We start from the raw sequence: 7,500 nt of genomic DNA, 5'->3' as shown, positions 1-7,500 counted from the left end.
GCGCCGATCCGGCGCTTACTCGACACGCTCGAGCATCCGAACCCGTCTTATCTACGGGACCGCCGTTGCCACTTGAACACCTTTCGCCGAGAGTATCCGGGCACCCCACCTACCCGCCGGAATCACGAACCACGAGGTAGAAGTCAGGAACCAACAGGAGAAGTCGTGAACTAAATGGCGAATTCATGAACCAAACGGAGAGAAGTCATGAACCGAGCGGTTTAGGGTCAGGGTGAGGGTTGTTAGGGTGAGGCCGTTAGGGTGAGGCCGTTGCTTCGAGCGGGAAGATGGGCAGCCCCGCCCCCCCCCCCCCCCCCCCCCCCGTTGGGTGGAAGGAAACCTCTGCTGCGGGCCCGGCAACCATCCCGAACGGACCCGCTGGGTCCAAATGTCTGCCGAGGGCGGTCCTGCTGCGGTCGCGGGTTCGTTGGAAACCTCTCCTGCTGCTGGCATGGCCACCCTCCCCCCCCCCCGCCCGACTGACGACCCTGCGGGCCCGGCGACCCGGTGTCCCGTTGCCGCGCGGGGAGTGATCCTCGGGGCCGTGCCGGGCGGGCCCAGCGACACGAAGAGAGTGGGGGGGGGGTCGGAGGGAGTGGCACTGGGGAGAGAGGGGTGGGGGAGAGAGTGCCCCCCCCCCCCCATTAGGGGCGAGTTTATGCAGTCATCAGAGTTTATACCTAACCTCATGATGCTTTATTAGCCGGATAGGCTGTCTGACCTCGCCCCCAGTCCCTACTCCTTCCACTGGATTCTTCTTATACCCTCTTTTTCTTCGTGCCCCCCCCCCCACGCAGGGAGGGTTCCAAGAGGGAGGAGGGAGGGAGGGAGTCCCGGGGCCGTGAGAGAGAGAGAGCCTCATTAGCTGCTAGGTTCACCTCATTAGCTGCTAGCTAACGCGTCAGACCTTTTACATTCTTTAGAGGATTGAAACCTCAGGGCCTTTAACCCCCGTTCACCGTTTACACTCAACGATCCTTCCGAACAAAACCCTTACACATCTGTCCGTCCAACTGACCCCCGAGATACCTAACACGCAGATTAACACGTCAGCGGTGATCGGCGTGTCATAGAGGAGTCACAAAGACGGGCAAAATAGAGTGGTTGAATAAAAAATACTCACTCAATTGGCCGTGATTTAACGTAGCACACAATGATGCAAAGCCCATGCAAAGTCCAGTGGCCCAAGCAAACAAATAAGATAGATCTGGCTCGGCGTTCCTCATCTCCACATCGTCACCCAGCACGCCGACGCCCAATAACAATTCCCCCGCAAATTGTGCACCTCGAGCGGCAGTACTTTAAACGGCGCCGTCTTCGGCGTGGACGGCATGAACCAAGTCGGCAAGCATCGTCACCCAGCACACAGACGTCCACTAACAATTCCTCCCCCCTGCAAATTGCGCGCCGCGAACGGCAGTACTTTCAAGTATGCCGCCTTCGGCGGGGACATCGTGAACCAAATCGGCAGGCAGGCGTCGTCAGCCGGTCGACCGACCCCCAGTTGCATTGCCCCAACGGCCATTGTGCACTTCGAACAGAACAGTGCTTTTAAAATATTCCGCCTGCCGCGTGTACATCATGAAACAAATGGAAAGGACGAACCGGGCGTGCAACCGATGCACGGAGAGTGACAGGTCGTCAAGCAAGTCCGTGGCAATCCGTCGGCCGACTCGGCCGCGGCCAGCAGAGGCGTTTTGGCCCGGGCGCGCCGAACTTTGCGCGCCCTCGGTATGCGTAACACTAGCACATGCCTTCAAAACTCACTACAAAATAACCCCAAAGTATGCCGCCTTCCCCGTGGGCCTTGTTACCAATATCTTGCCCTGCTTCCTGATGCCCTTATGGGGTCGGCTCTGTTCTTGCAGAACCCTCAGGTGGTGCAGAGTCTGGGCCATTTTATCAATATCTTGCCCTGATTCCTGATGCCCTTATGGGGTCGGCTCTGTTCTTGCAGAACCCTGAGGTGGTGCAGAGTCTGCGCCTTGTTATCAATATCTTGCCCTGCTTCCTGAAACCCTTATGGGGTTGGTTCTGTTACAAAACCCTCAGGTGGTGCAGAGTCTGGGCCACTTTATAAATAACTCTGCCTGCATTAGGGTCAGGGTTAGGGTTAGGGTTAGGGTTAGGGTTAGGGTTAGGGTTAGGGTTAGGGTTAGGGTTAGGGTTAGGGTTAGGGTTAGGGTTAGGGTTAGGGTTAGGGTTAGGGTTAGGGTTAGGGTTAGGGTTAGGGGTAGGGGTAGGGGTAGGGGTAGCGGTAGGGGTAGGGGTAGGGGTAGGGGTAGTTTGAACTACTGCCGCTCCAGGCGCGCACTGTGCGTGGGTAATTTTCAGTGGGCGTCGGTGTGCTGGGTGACGATGCCGCCCAGACTCTGCACCACCTGAGGGATCTGCAAGAACAGAGCCGAACCCGCAAGGGTATCGGGAAGCAGGGCAAGATATTGATAACAAGGCCCAGACTCTGCACCACCCGAGGGTTCTGCAAGAACAGAGCCGACCCCATAAGGGTATCAGGAAGCAGGGTGAGATAGTGACACCATTTGTAAAACCGGCAAATCCCACCCAGGAAACATTGCAAAAATTGGCCTCTAATGCTGGAACGTGGGTAAAGCCAAACAAACACGACACGTTTTAAAAGAACGTTACTAAAACAGCCTGGGATATGCCCATGACAAAGGATAGGCCGAACCTCACCAGAAAAAAAGAGAGGGAGACCACGGCAGAGCTGAGGGATAAACATGAGATGGTGATAAAACCAGCAGACGAGGGGAGCAGTAGGGTTACAAATTAATGTCAATATGGGGCCTGCTCCCACTGGGTAATAGACAAAAACATAGAACAGGGTGACAGGAGAGACTGGATAGCACAGAGGATAACCCGTGAGCGAAATAATGGGGTGTATGCAGTTCAATGTAAGGAGTGTACCTTACGGTACATAGGGGAAACAGGTAAAACAGCCTCAGCGGTGATCGACGTGTCAAAGAGGAGTCACAAAGACGGGCAAAATAAAGTGGTTGATTATAGACAATAGACAATAGACAATAGGTGCAGGAGTCGGCCATTCAGCCCTTCGAGCCAGCACCGCCATTCAATGCGATCATGGCTGATCACTCTCAATCAGTACCCCGTTCCTGCCTTCTCCCCATACCCCCTCACTCCGTTATCCTTAAGAGCTCTATCCAGCTCTCTCTTGAAAGCATCCAACGAACTGGCCTCCACTGCCTTCTGAGGCAGAGAATTCCACACCTTCACCACTCTCTGACTGAAAAGGTTCTTCCTCATCTCCGTTCTAAATGGCCTACCCCTTATTCTTAAACGGTGGCCCCTTGTTCTGGACTCCCCCAACATTGGGAACATGTTTCCTGCCTCTAATGTGTCCAATCCCCTAATTATCGTATATGTTTCAATAAGATCCCCCCTCATTCTTCTAAATACCAGTGTATACAAGCCCAATCGCTCCAGCCTTTCAACATACGACCGTCCCGCCATTCCGGGAATTAACCTAGTGAACCTACGCTGCACGCCCTCCATAGCAAGAATATCCTTCCTCAAATTTGGAGACCAAAACTGCACACAGTACTCCAGGTGCGGTCTCACCAGGGCCCGCTACAACTGTAGAAGGACCTCTTTGCTCCTATACTCAACTCCTCTGGTTACGAAGGCCAACATTCCATTGGCTTTCTTCACTGCCTGCTGTACCTGCATGCTTCCTTTCATTGACTGATGCACTAGGACATCCAGATCTCGTTGAACTCCCCCTCCTCCTAACTTGACACCATTCAGACAATAATCTGCCTTTCTACTCTTACTTCCAAAGTGAATAACCTCGCACTTATCTACATTAAACTGCATCTGCCATGTATCCGCCCACTCACACAACCTGTCCAAGTCATCCTGCAGCCTTATTGCATCTTCCTCACAATTCACACTACCCTCCAGCTTAGTATCATCTGCAAATTTGCTAATGGTACTTTTAATCCCTCCGTCTAAGTCATTAATGCATATCGTAAATAGCTGGGGTCCCAGCACCGAACCTTGCGGTACCCCACTGGTCACTGCCTGCCATTCCGAGAGGGACCCATTTATACCCACTCTTTGCTTTCCGTCTGTCAACCAATTTTCTATCCATGTCAGTACCCTACCCCCAATACCACGTGCCCTAATTTTGCCCACTAATCTCCTATGTGGGAGCTTGTCGAAGGCTTTCTGAAAGTCGAGGTACACCACGTCCACTGACTCTCCCCTGTCAATTTTCCTAGTTACATCCTCAAAACATTCCAGTAGATTTGTCAAGCATGATTTCCCCTTCGTAAATCCATGCTGACTCGCAATGATCCTGTTACTGCTATCCAAATGCTCAGCAATTTCGTCTTTTCTAATTGACTCCAGCATCTTCCCCACCACTGATGTCAGACTAACTGGTCTATAATTACCCGTTTTCTCTCTCCCTCCCTTCTTAAAAAGTGGGATAACATTTGCTATCCTCCAATCCACAGGAACTGATCCTGAATCTATATAGAACATTGAAAAATGATCTCCAATGCTTCCACTATTTCTAGAGCCACCTCCTTAGGTACCCTGGGATGCAGACCATCAGGCCCTGGGGATTTATCAGCCTTCAGTCCCATCAGTCTACCCAAAACCATTTCCTGCCTAATGTGGATTTCCTTCAGTTCCTCCATCACCCTAGGTTCTCCGGCCCCTAGAACATTTGGGAGATTGTGTGTATCTTCCTCAGTGAAGACAGACCCAAAGTAACGGTTTAACTCGTCTGCCATTTCTTTGTTCCCCATAATAAATTCCCCCGTTTCTGTCTTCAAGGGACCCACATTTGCCTTGACTATTTTTTTCCTCTTCACGTACCTAAAAAAACTTTTGCTATCCTCCTTTATATTATTGGCTAGTTTACCCTCGCACCTCATCTTTTCTCCCCGCATTGCCTCTTTAGTTAACTTTTGTTGCTCTTTAAAAGAGTCCCAATCCTCTGTCTTCCCACTCTTCTTTGCTATGTTATACCTCCTCTCCTTAATTTTTATGCTGTCCCTGACTTCCCTTGTCAGCCACAGGTGTCTCTTACTCCCCTTAGAGTCTTTCCACCTCTTTGGAATAAATTGATCCTGCAACCTCTGCATTATTCCCTGGAATACCTGCCATTGCTGTTCTACCGTCTTCCCTGCTAGGGCCTCCTTCCAGTCAATTTTGGCCAGCTCCCGCCTCATGCCTCTGTAATCCCCTTTGCTATACTGTAATACAGACACTTCCGATTTTCCCTTCTACCTTTCCATTTGCAGAGTAAAACTTATCGTGTTGTGATCACTGCCTCCTAACGGCTCTTTTACCTCTAGTCCCCTTATCAGATCAGGATCATTAAAAACACTCACTCTATTGGCCGTGATTTAACCTAGCACACAGTGTTGCAAAGCCCACGCAAAGTCCAGTGGGCCAAGCAAACAAATAAGATAGATCTGGCTCGGCGTTCCACATCTCCACATCGTCACCCAGCACGCCGACGCCCATTAACAATTCCCCCGCAAATTGTGCACCTCGAGCGGCAGTACTTTAAACGGCGCCGTCTTCGGCGTGGACGGCATGAACCAAGTCGGCAAGCATCGTCACCTAGCACACAGACGTGCACTAACAATTCCTCCCCCCGCAAATTGCGCGCCGCGAACGGCGGTACTTTCAAGTATGCCGCCTTCGGCGGGGACATCGTGAACCAAATCGGCAGGCAGGCGTCGTCAGCCGGTCGACCGACCCCCAGCTGCATTTCCCCAACGGACATTGTGCACTTCGTACAGAACAGTGCTTTTAAAATATTCCGCCTGCCGCGTGGACATCATGAACCAAATGAGCAGGCAGGCATCATATCATATCATATCATACACATACAGCCGGAAACAGGCCTTTTCGGCCCTCCAAGTCCGTGCCGCCCAGCGATCCCCGTACATTAACATTATCCTATACCCACTAGGGACAGTCAGCCCCCAGCACAACGACGCCCCCGCTAACAATTCCCCACGCACATGGTGCGCTCGAGCTGCAGCACTTTAAAGTACGCCGCCTTCGGCGGGGACATCGTGAACCAAAGGAGCAGGCAGCCATGGTCACCGCCAGCACAACGACGGCGCCGCTAACAATTCCCCGCGCACCTTGTGCGCTCGAGCTGCAGTACTTTAAAGTACGCCGCCTTCGGCGGGGACATCGTGAACCAAAGGAGCAGGCAGCCATGGTCACCGCCAGCACAACCACGGCGCCGCTAACAATTCCACGCGCACCTTGTGCGCTCGAGCTGCAGTACTTTAAAGTACGCCGCCTTCGGCGGGGACATCGTGAACCAAAGGAGCAGGCAGCCATGGTCACCGCCAGCACAAGCACGGCGCCGCTAACAATTCCCCGCGCACCTTGTGCGCTCGAGCTGCAGTACTTTAAAGTACGCCGCCTTCGGCGGGGACATCGTGAACCAAAGGAGCAGGCAGCCATGGTCACCGCCAGCACAACCACGGCGCCGCTAACAATTCCACGCGCACCTTGTGCGCTCGAGCTGCAGTACTTTAAAGTACGCCGCCTTCGGCGGGGACATCGTGAACCAAAGGAGCAGGCAGCCATGGTCACCGCCAGCACAAGCACGGCGCCGCTAACAATTCCCCGCGCACCTTGTGCGCTCGAGCTGCAGTACTTTAAAGTACGCCGCCTTCGGCGGGGACATCGTGAACCAAAGGAGCAGGCAGCCATGGTCACCGCCAGCACAACCACGGCGCCGCTAACAATTCCCCGCGCACCTTGTGCGCTCGAGCTGCAGTACTTTAAAGTACGCCGCCTTCGGCGGGGACATCGTGAACCAAAGGAGCAGGCAGCCATGGTCACCGCCAGCACAAGCACGGCGCCGCTAACAATTCCCCGCGCACCTTGTGCGCTCGAGCTGCAGTACTTTAAAGTACGCCGCCTTCGGCGGGGACATCGTGAACCAAAGGAGCAGGCAGCCATGGTCACCGCCAGCACAACCACGGCGCCGCTAACAATTCCACGCGCACCTTGTGCGCTCGAGCTGCAGTACTTTAAAGTACGCCGCCTTCGGCGGGGACATCGTGAACCAAAGGAGCAGGCAGCCATGGTCACCGCCAGCACAAGCACGGCGCCGCTAACAATTCCCCGCGCACCTTGTGCGCTCGAGCTGCAGTACTTTAAAGTACGCCGCCTTCGGCGGGGACATCGTGAACCAAAGGAGCAGGCAGCCATGGTCACCGCCAGCACAACCACGGCGCCGCTAACAATTCCCCGCGCACCTTGTGCGCTCGAGCTGCAGTACTTTAAAGTACGCCGCCTTCGGCGGGGACATCGTGAACCAAAGGAGCAGGCAGCCATGGTCACCGCCAGCACAAGCACGGCGCCGCTAACAATTCCCCGCGCACCTTGTGCGCTCGAGCTGCAGTACTTTAAAGTTCGCCGCCTTCGGCGGGGACATCGTGAACCAAAGGAGCAGGCAGCCATGGTCACCGCCAC

This window comes from Rhinoraja longicauda, chromosome 19 (genome assembly GCF_053455715.1).
Source record: "Rhinoraja longicauda isolate Sanriku21f chromosome 19, sRhiLon1.1, whole genome shotgun sequence".
Classification (NCBI taxonomy): Eukaryota; Metazoa; Chordata; class Chondrichthyes; order Rajiformes; family Arhynchobatidae; genus Rhinoraja; species Rhinoraja longicauda.
The sequence above is the reverse complement of the archived record's forward strand: the minus strand, read 5'-3'. Positions refer to the sequence as shown.